This window comes from Muscardinus avellanarius (assembly GCF_963383645.1).
Source record: "Muscardinus avellanarius genome assembly, chromosome: 3".
Lineage (NCBI taxonomy): Eukaryota > Metazoa > Chordata > Mammalia > Rodentia > Gliridae > Muscardinus > Muscardinus avellanarius.
This window is the reverse complement of record NC_137788.1, coordinates 120,699,643-120,710,385: the sequence shown is the minus strand read 5'-3', so window position 1 is coordinate 120,710,385 and position 10,743 is coordinate 120,699,643.

The following is a 10,743-nucleotide window of genomic DNA, read 5'->3' as shown; positions in this document are numbered from 1 at the left end:
AGTCACACGGCAGGGAACGCTTCGATGGGACCGAGCATCAAAGGTGCCTGCTCCTCTGGCCAACACCTCACCAGCCCGCACGCAGAGAGCCCCGGGTGCCACAGCCAGGGAAACAGACCGAGGGACATTTGCTGTCTGCCTGCAGACGCAGCTCCGTGTCCTCATTGCCTGGAAGGATGATTTGGTCCAGTGAAGTGCAGGAATAGATGCGCCTCGGGGCTGAGACAGGCGCAGATCATTATCTGGCCTCCCCAGACAAGGAACATTCAGAAAAGTTGGAAGGCTGGCCTCAAGTCACACAAGGCCTTTGGATGCAAAGCCGGGCGGTTTGACTCCTGCATCCGTGCCATTACAGCCAGGGCAGAGTCGGGAGCAATGTTTGGAAGTGAAAGGGAAATGTAAAGGCAACTTCGGGAAGAGTTTTTCGACACTTGGAGGTGCTCGACAAGGAATATCAGATGGGCACTTGGGTGGTAGTGAGCTGCACGTCGCTGCAGGGATTCAAGCAGAGGATGAAAGAGATGTTGCAGGGGGCTGTCTGCAAGGGCTATTAGAGCAGCGGCAGCACCACCCCAAGGTCAGAAACCTGCTTCGGAAACCATGCGGCTGGCCCACATGGTGATCTGGACACACACGCTGGAGTTTGAGAAACTTCTGCTAACCCTAACCCTTCATGTCCCAAACCTGTCAACTCCTCAAAATAATAATGCCACTCACCATTCACCCTGTCTGCTTACTTGCTTGCCTTTTGTACTGGGGGTGTTCTGCCTCTGACCTATACCCTTAGCCTTTTTTATTTTTTATTTTGATACAGAGTCTTGCTAAGTTGCTGAGGCTGGCCTTGAACTGCCATTCTCCTTGAGAGGCTGAGACAGGAGGATTACACAGGTTCGAAGCTGTAAGGTCTGAGTCCCCTGCCAGTGCAGGGGGCGGGGCCGGAAGCTGTCTCCCTACCTCGGGAGAGTTCTGTGTTTCCCACGGGTGGCGGGGGTGGCTCCACTCCTAAAAGGAGGGATCCCTGACCCACGGGACAGACAGAGACACACAGACAGATGCGCACTCTCTCGCCTGCCCCCAGGAGCCCTCCCGTGGGGGTGGGATACGGCTCTCTGGGCGAATAAAGGCTTATGGCATCCATATCGGACTTCCTGTGTAACTGTGCGCCCCGAGGGACCCGCCGTACCTATTGAATCTATCAGAAGCCAACCTCAGCTACTTAGTGAGGTAGAAAGCCCCTGAGTTTCACCCCCAGTACCACCAAAAAAAAAAAAAAAAAAGAAGTGCTATCTCCCTGTAGTGCAGAGTAGTTTGGCCCACAGTTCTTCCTCCCTCCTCTCCTAGGCTTCCCGCCCCTGCAGGGGCTGCAAGCCTCTCTCTACAGCAGATGCCTTCCTTGGGAACAGGCCCAGGCTCAGTCACAACCCCACAGAATCTAGCACATAGCACTCAGAAGGAGTAACCAAACATTAAAAAAAAATTTTTTTTTAAACGAACTGACACTTGAAACCCCAGTACTTGGGATGCTGATAAAGGAGCATCTTGGGTTCAAAACCGGCCTCAGCAACTTTTGTTTTTCTATTTTGAAACAGGGTTTTACTAAGTTCCTGAGGGTTTTGCTAAGTTGCGGAAGCTGGCCTCGATCCTACAATCCTTTTGTCTCACCAAGTACTGGGCTTACAGGCATGTGCCACTGTGCCTGGCTACCTTAGTCTATTTATAATAATAATAATAATAATAATAATAATAATAATAATAATAATACAGAGCAAAAGGAAAAAAGTGGAGGAGGAGGAGGCAGTGGAGAGAAAGGAGGGAAAATCCACAATGGGGGTAGAGAAAAGAGACAGGAAGACCCTTGACGGCTAAAACCCAGGCTGTGGTTTCAAAGACCTAATCTGACAGTGATGAAGGCATGGACGGCAACGGAAGTGGGGAGATGGGTTTGTAACAAGACCAGAGAACAATTCGAGGGCCGAGGGCTCAGTCACCGGGAGCTCCAGGCTGATAAGAAGAAAGGAGAACTCCTGTCCTGAGGTACAGGGACCTGGGTCAGGAGGAGGCCGGGCTGGTTGTGCTCAAACGAGGGCGGCACAGCTCCAGGTAGAGCACCTGCCGAGCTCACGAGGGCCGGGGCTCCTCTCCAGCACCGGGGGCTGCTGGGCCAGGACGGCTCCCAGGGAGGTCCTAGGAGACCCTCTTCTTCACAGGCAGCCTGGGGCAGGGAGGCCTGGCATGTGCCAGGCTGGCTGGCATGCCCACTCTTCTTCCCTGGGCTTTCGAGGGTCCTGGCTCCATTCAGACATCCTCAGATAGGAAGGAGGCGCGCTGTCACAGGAGGGAGAGCCGAGGGAGCACTTTGAAGAAGGATTTTTGTCTGTTGTTTTGTTTCTTCTTTGTACTGGAGATTGAACTCAGGGGCATTCTACCACTGAGCTATACCTCTGGGCTATATTCCCAGACCTATTTTATTTTATTTTATTGATTTATTTTTGTAGGTCTGGGGGTGGAACCCAGGGGCATTCGACCTCCGAGCTACACTCCCTGCCCTATTTTTTATTCTTTATTTTGAAACTGGGTCTTACTGAGTTGCAGAGGGCCTCACTAAGTAGCTGAGGCTGTCCGTGAACCGTGATCCTCCGGTCTCAGCCTCCTGAATGCTGGGATTACAAGCGTGCGCCACCATGCCCGGCTCCCAGACCTATTTTATATCTTATTTGGAAACAGGGTCTCACTAAGTTGCTGAGAGCCTCACTAGGTAGCCAAGGCTGGCTTCAAACCTGTGCGATCCTCCCGTCTCACCCTCCCAAGCACAGGGATTACAAGTATGCGCCACCATGCCCGGCTTAATTTTTTATTTTGAAACAGAGTCTAAGTTGCTGAGAGTCTCACTACACTGCTGAGGCTGGCTTCATACCTGAGATCCTCCTGTGTCAGCCTCCTGGGTACTGGGATTACAGGTGTGCCCCACCATACCCCCTGGTTTTGAAGAGCTTAGCCCAGCAGGACCTAACCCCCTCACTAGTTCAAGATCCTCCAGGTGACTCCCCTTTTGTTCAGTGCTCATGACAAAAGGTCATTTTTATAAACAAAAAGGAGATAAAGACTGACCAGAAGACAGTTGCCAGGGTTTGCACCAACCCTCTGCTGGAGGCCTCAGGGCCTGCGCTGGGCAGCTGCTGGCTCCATGAGGCAGCTCGCAGGGAGATCACGACCCACGTGCTGTCCACCAGGAACCACACACAGGGCAGCTTCTGGTCACTAGCTTATTTTTGGCAGAATAAAAAACAGTGTAGGGTAATTTTCCCCAAAGTTACTCACTTCAGTGGACCTATGAATCAGGAGACCTTGTTGCCTCCAAGAATTCTTTTTTTTTTTTTGAAAGAAGGATAATGGGAACTGCACCCAGGGACATTCTAACCCCCAAGCTGCACCCCCAATCATTTTTATTTTTTATTTCGAGGCAGGGTTCCTCTAAGTTTCCCAAGGCCCGCCTCCAATTTGCAATCCTCTTGCCTCAGCCTCCTTCTAACTAAGATTGCAGGGGTACAATATGGTGGCGTGCTTAATTTCTGTTTCTTACAAGTCTAATTCTACTTTAATGAAGCTCAGATTGTGCAAACTGAAATTTAAAAGCCCCTTCACAGCTCTAAGTGAAATCTGGTCTCTGAGTCTGGGGCATGGTCGGCAGTTTTTGGGGAGATCTGATACAGAGGCATCCAGGGCTGAGCTTTCTGTCATCTAAGAGAGAAGGGGCCTCTTCCTCCCAGCCTCGTCGCACCACATACAGTCTGCATTCTCCAAAGAATGGCAAAGCCTGGGAGTCTTTTAACCATCACAGCCTTCCCGGGAGGGAGCTTTCAATGCACGAGGAACTAGATGAACTGATATATCCGATCACACGGCCTTGGATTTGAACCCAGGAGTCCACGAGGCCAGACAAGCACCCTACGATGGCGCCTTCCCCCTCAGAGGCAGGGAGAGAAGGACCTTCGCGCAGTCCTCCCATCTCGAGCGTCCACAGCCCCCGCGGCCAAGGCGGTTCCAGGATGCCTCCTCCTTGGGCTCTCCGGAGCTCCAACTTTATTCGAAGGCGCAGAGACCTGGCTGCCCCTGGCGAACAGCGCACCCAGAAAGTTCCCAGACTCCCCACACCCACAACCTGCCCTGCTGAGAGCCAGACCCCCAAGCCCGGCCCGCAGGGCGGCAGCGCCCTCTAGCGGCCAGAGCGCAGACCCAGCGGTGCGAGCCGCACTTTCTGCAGAGTGCTCTCCAGGCACCAAGGTCACTCCTTCCAAGAGCAGCTTTGCCCCAGACCCCCGCGGCACCCCAGCCCCGCTGAAGGGCTCACGACAGACTTACACACTCAGGTGCAGCTCGACCCTAGGCACCACGAAGCCCGGCCACTCCTGCCGACTGCCTGGCGGTATCAGCACCTCCTAGCCGCTCAACCAGCCAGCCGCTCTTCTTGGAAGCAGTCCCTGGCCCGCCCCTCCCATCCGCTGCACCAGGCCCTAGGAAGCAGGCCTGGAGAAGAGACGCGACCTTCTCAGCATCCCACAGCTGGCTGGGGCGCAGCGGGACTGGCAGGCACATCTCCAGCCCGCTCCCCACCTTTCTTTACCTGGGGCGGGCAAATCTGTCAAGGCCTAGCTCCGCTGCCGTCTTGCCCCCTTCCCAGGTCCTTCATCCCGTGTCTCTCCTCTCCCCTTCCTTGATGTCCTTTAGAACATTGTTATTACAGTTCTCCTTTCGACGCAGCTGTTCACAGATGGGTGGGTGGGTGGGTGAATGGATGGATGGATGGATGGATGGATGGATGGGAGGATCGGGCCAAAGGAAATTCCAGGAGAAAGACTCTCCTAATCTGGTTAGAATCCAGCTCCCCGGCTTAGTCGCTGGGATTTTGAGCAAGTCCCAAGGCTTCTCCAAGCCTCACCCTGCATAGTACACATGATAAATTAATTGTAACCATAGCTCTGTGTTTTGTAAGAACCAAGCAGAACCATGTATGTGAACGTGCCTGCAACACTTCCAGTATGAGGAACCGTAAAAATCATCCTGGCTAACATTTATTGGGCAATTATATGGTAATTAGTTCATGTAGGTTACCTCATTTAACCCTCAAAACAACCCAAGGAAGAGAATATTATTGTTATCCTTTTAGAGATCAAAGACTCATTTTCCTTTTCTTTCTTTTTTTTTTTTTTTTATTTGTACTAAGGATTGAACCCAGAGGCATTCTTCCTCCAAGCTACACTCTAGACCAATTTTTATTTATTTGGAAACAGGGTTGTTGAGAGTCTCCGTAAATTGCAGGGGCTGGCTTTGAACCTGTGATCCTCTTGTCTCAGTCTCCCAAGTACTAGGATTACAAGCATGTGCCACTACACCTGACTGAACTCATTTTCTTACTCTTCCTTTCTTTCTCTTCTTTCTTTCTTTCTTTCTTTCTTTCTTTCTTTCTTTCTTCCTTTCTTTCTTGTGTGGTGCTGGGGCTTGAACCCAGGGGCATTCTACCTCTGAGCTACACCCCCAGCCTGGTTTTTTATTCTTTATTTTGAAACAGAGTCTCACTAAGTTGCAGGGGGCCTCACTAAGTACCTGAGGCTGGCTGTAAACCTGCGATCCTCCCCCCTCAACCTCCCAAGCACTGGGGTGACGAGTGTGCACCACCATACCTGGCTTGAACTCATTTACAGCTTGTAAGTGTCAAAGCCAGATTTCAAACCTGATCTAACTCTAGAGAGTGCATTTATTTAGTTAGTTATTTTGTTATTTTATTCTTTATTTATTTATTTTTATTTTTTACATTTATTTATTTTTTCAGAAAAAAATCTATCTTAACATGAAATATGAACTCTAAACATCCAAAATAATCTCAAAGAAAACAGCTAGAAGATATACATTTGCTGATTTCAAACCTTATAAAGCTACAAGAATCGAAATATATCTGCTATAAAAGCAGATATATAAGCCAGTGGAATAAAATAAAAAGCCTAGAAATAAATTCTTCCATATATGGTCAAGTTATTTTTGACAAGGTTTCCAAGAACATTGGGTGAAGGAAATAATAATCTTTTCACTAAATAGTGTTGAAAATAATAATTACATGAAAAAGAATAAAATTGAACCCTTACCTAACACCATATACAAATATTAACTCAAAACAGATAAAAGACCTAAATGTAAATCTTAAGACTATAAACTTTTAGAAGAAAAACTGGGTCATAAAACGTCACAACATTGAAATTGGCAGTGATTTCTTGGATATGATTCCAAAAGCACAGGCAACAAAAGAATAAACAAACTTCATAAAAAATAAAAAATAGTGTACATCCAAAGACAATGTAAACAGAATTAAAATTTACTGGTAGAATGGGATAAAATATTTTCAAATGCTATATCTGAAGGTATATTAATATTCAAAATAGAAATCCTAAAAATTAGCAACAAAAAAGCAAACAATACAATTTAGAAATAGGTAAAAGATTAAAATAGATAATGAATCTCCAAAGATTTTTATATGACCAATAAACACATGAATATCACTCATCATTATCATAATAAAACTAATCATTAAGGAAATACAAATAAAAACTATAGTGAAATACTACTTCACATTTGTTAGGATGGCTACTTAACATGAATTACCTTGCTCCAGCCCTTTACCTTGAGTTTTTTACTATCTTTACTTATAAAGTGTGTTTCTTGTAAGCAGAAGATGGATGGATTCTGGTTTTTAATCTATTTTGCCACTTTATGTCTTTTTATTGGGGAGTTGAGGCCATTTACATTCAGTGTGATTATTGAGAGATAACTTTTAATTCCTACCATGTTAAGATTTTATTTCTGTTTGAAATACTGTTTATTCTTCTTTGCTTAGTTGTCTGCTGGATGGAAAATCTCGTTTCTCTGGTTCTGGTGTGTGTTACCTATTTGTTCTTTGTAGTTAATCTCTTTGAGTATTTTCTCTAGTGCTGGTTTTGAAGACATAAATTCCTTCAGTTTCTGTTTGTCATGGAAGCTTCTTATTTCCCCATCGAATTTGATAGTTTTGCTGAGTAGGAAATTTTTGGCTGGAAGTTGTTTTCTTTCAGAGTTTGAATATGTCACTCCAAGCCCTTCTGACTTTCATGACTTGGTTTGGTAAGTCTGGAGTGATTCTAATTGGTTTGCCTCTGAATGTCACTTGGCCTTTTGTTTTTGTTGCCTTTAAGATTCTCTGCTTGGCTTCCATGTTGTTCATTTTGACAATTATGTGACATGGGAACCTCTTCTCTGATCCTGTCTAAGGGGAGTTCTATAAGTTTCCTGGACCTGTGTATCGACCTCTTGCTCTATGTTTGGAAAATTTTCTGCTATTATTTCTTTGAAGAGATTATTGATCCCTTTGGTTTCACCTTCTTTTCCCTCCTCTATTCTGATTATTCTTAGGTTAGCTCTCTTAAAATGGGCCCATATTTCTTCCTGCTGTCTGTTTTTTTTTTCCTAAGTTATAAATTATGTGTTCGTTTTTGGAGTGATCATCTTCTAGGAGCGAGATTCTATTCTCTATGTGATCTAATTGATTGTTTATAGTTTGAATTGATGCTTTTACTTCAGTGATTGCATCCTTTATTTCTTTTATACTCTCTCTAAATTCTTTTCGAAGGTCCTATATTATTTCAACAGTTATATTCCTGATTTGATCTTCTGGAGATCTCTGAATTTCTGTTTTATCAGGTTCTGATATTGTGGGGTTGTGGGCATTCATTGCTCTATTGTTATTCCTCTTTCCCATGATTTCAGAAGTTTGTGCCTTCTCTGGGTTCTTCCCCGGGTCACCATGACTTTACTTAGAGTGTTCTGGCTCTCGAGTTTGTGGTAATCACAGCCACCACTACTCCTTTACTGGATTGTATCACAAAGTCTCAGACCCAGGGAGTTAATCAAGGCTGTGCGAGACCGTGGGGGTGCTGAGCTAGGCGTTTTCCCATGGAGAGCTGCGACCAGGGTGTGGTATCTTTGCCACCACTACTCCTCTGGGTTGGACTGCAAAATCTTAGATCCAAGGAGATTATCAAAGCTGCGCATGTCCCTGAGGGTGCAGTGCTGGGATTTCTCCATTAGGGGCCACAATTTCACTTACGGTTATTGTGTGTGGTGATCTGGAGTTGTCACGGGCATGGTGAACTCCCCATCACTGCTGGCAATATGGCGCTACTGCCATGCCCTCGGCCGTGAGGCTGGTGTATTTCTTTTCTGGTTTTGAGCTCTGTTCTGAGTCCCTGGAAGGCGTGATGAGCTTGGCCACTGGGAGTTTCAGACGTTCTTTGCTCTGGAAGAACTGCTGACTTACACCTGAATGACCGCAGCTGCTCACTTCAGCTCCTTGCTTACCTTTCCTCTCTGGAGCCTGGTGCTGTGAGGCAAGATGGTGCTGGTGCGGCTCCACCGTCACAATGCGGGCTTGTTTCTTTTCTGTCCTCTGGCTGTTCTTCTAGTCTTCTTTTTCTCTGTCCCTTGTGTTTACATTTTTTATTTCTCTGCTGATAGTGTTTTCTGGCTATGAAAAGCGCTGATTTTTTGGCAATAGAGATCGAGTGTTAGCAGGACTCGTAAACGCTTCGTTTCTCGGTTGCCATCTTCCCAGAAATCTATTTATTTATTTATTTACTTGTTTATCTATTTATTTATTTATTTTTATGGTACTGGAATTGAGCCCAGAGGCATTCTACCTCCAAGATTTACCCCCAGCCTGATTTTATTTCTTATTTGGAAACAGAGTCTTTCAGGGTTTTTGAGAGCTTCACTAAGTTGCTGAAGCTAGTTTCAAACCTGTGATCCTCTTGTCTCAGCTTTCCAAGTACTGGGATTACAGGCTTTCACCACCACGCCTGTTTTAGGGACTGCATTTAACCAGGAAAATCCACATGTGCTCCTCTGCTGTCTCAGTGGTCTCTGTGTGGCCCTGGCGCCTGGCTTATCTTAGATGTGCGGAGTTTGTTAGATGTGTCCATTTATCAAGGGCTAAGCACAGGATCTGTTCCAGGAAACTAAGAAGCTTGCCTGTTGCACACAATTATTAAGTATGAATAATACTTAATATTATTATAGGACTTGGACACTGTCCAGCTCTAGTAGCTATGCTTTTTAATCTCAGCTAAATTTTATTTGTTTTATATACATTAATTTATTATTTGTCCCATTTTTTTTTCAGAACAAGGTCTCTAGTTTTCTTTTTTTTTTTTTTTGGTGGTACTGGGGTTCCTGGAAGCCCTTCTACCTCTGGGCTACACTCCCAGACCTATTTTTTATATTTTTATTTGGAAACAGGGTCTCTTAAGCCAGCGCGGCTGACTTCGAACCTGCGCGATCCTCCTGTCTCCGCCTCCCAAGCGCGGGGATTACAGGCGTGCGCCACCACGCCCAGCGTAGGTCTCTAGTTTTCTGAGGCTGTCCTTGATCCCCCTGTCTCAGCCTTCCAAGTACTGGGATTACAGGTCTGTGTCACCACACCTGGCCTCTTTTTTTTTTTGAAACAGGATTTCACAAAGCTGCTGAGGCAAGCCTCTAGCCTGTGATCCTCCTGTCTCAGCCTCCCAAATACTAAGATTATAGGCATGTGCCACCATGCCTAGCTGTTCTAGTAATTTTTTAGTTTCTTTGTGTTTTCCAAATGTGAGTTATATCATGTATGAATAATAGTAATTTTGCCTCAAGATTTGTGATTTTTATGATTGTACAATCATTAAGCAGAGTTGTACAAACGTAGATGGCATAGCCTACTACATACCTAGGCTATCTGGTACAGTGTTTTACTTCCGAGACTATAAACCCACAACACATTCTGTACTGAATACTATAGGCAAATACCTAAAGCAGAGCGTGGTGGCACACGCTTGTAATCCCAGTATTTGGGAGGCTGAGACAGGAGGATCCTGGTTTGCAGCCAGCCTCAGCTACTTAGTGAGGCCCTCCACCCTGCTTAAAAATAAAGAATAAAAAAATAGGGCTGGGAGTGTAGCTCACAGGTAGAATGCCTTTGGGTTCCACCCCCAGTACTGCAAAAAATAAAATAAAATAGATAAAATAAAATAAACATACCTAAAGATAGAAAAGGTACACTAAAAAATTTAGCATAAAAAAGATAAAAAATGAGTTGGCATGGTAGCACAGAACTGTATCCAGTACTTGGGAGACTGAGAGGAGGATTGTAGGCTCAGCAACTCAGTGAGACCCTGTTTCAAAATAAAAAAATAAAATAGGCAGGGTGTGGTGGCGCATGCTTGTAATCCAGTACTTGGGAGGCTGAGACAGGAGGATCACTTGTACCTCCAAGCCACACCCCCAGCCCTATTTTTTATTCTTTATTTTACACTTGATCTTAGCCAAAAGGCTGAGAAGCTTTTATTCTTTATTTTAAAACAGGGTTTCACTAAGTTGGGAAGGGCCTTACAAATTGATGAGGCTGGTCGCAAACCTGCGATCCTCCTGTCTCAGCCTCCCAAGTACTAGGATTACAAGTGTGCGCCACCACAACAGCTAGGAAACTTTCTTAATACTGGAAATCTAGACAAGATTTGTTGTATTTAACACTACATACAAATGTAAATTTTTCTTATGGAAAAAAGTATCATAAACAAAGGTTGAGACAAAAAAAATTTTAAGTTTATTCCACAAAATAAAGTAAAATAGTGGTCACTAAAGGCGAGGAAGGGGGGAGGGAGGCTCGGTAAGGAGAGCTAAAACTCTCAGGAGGAG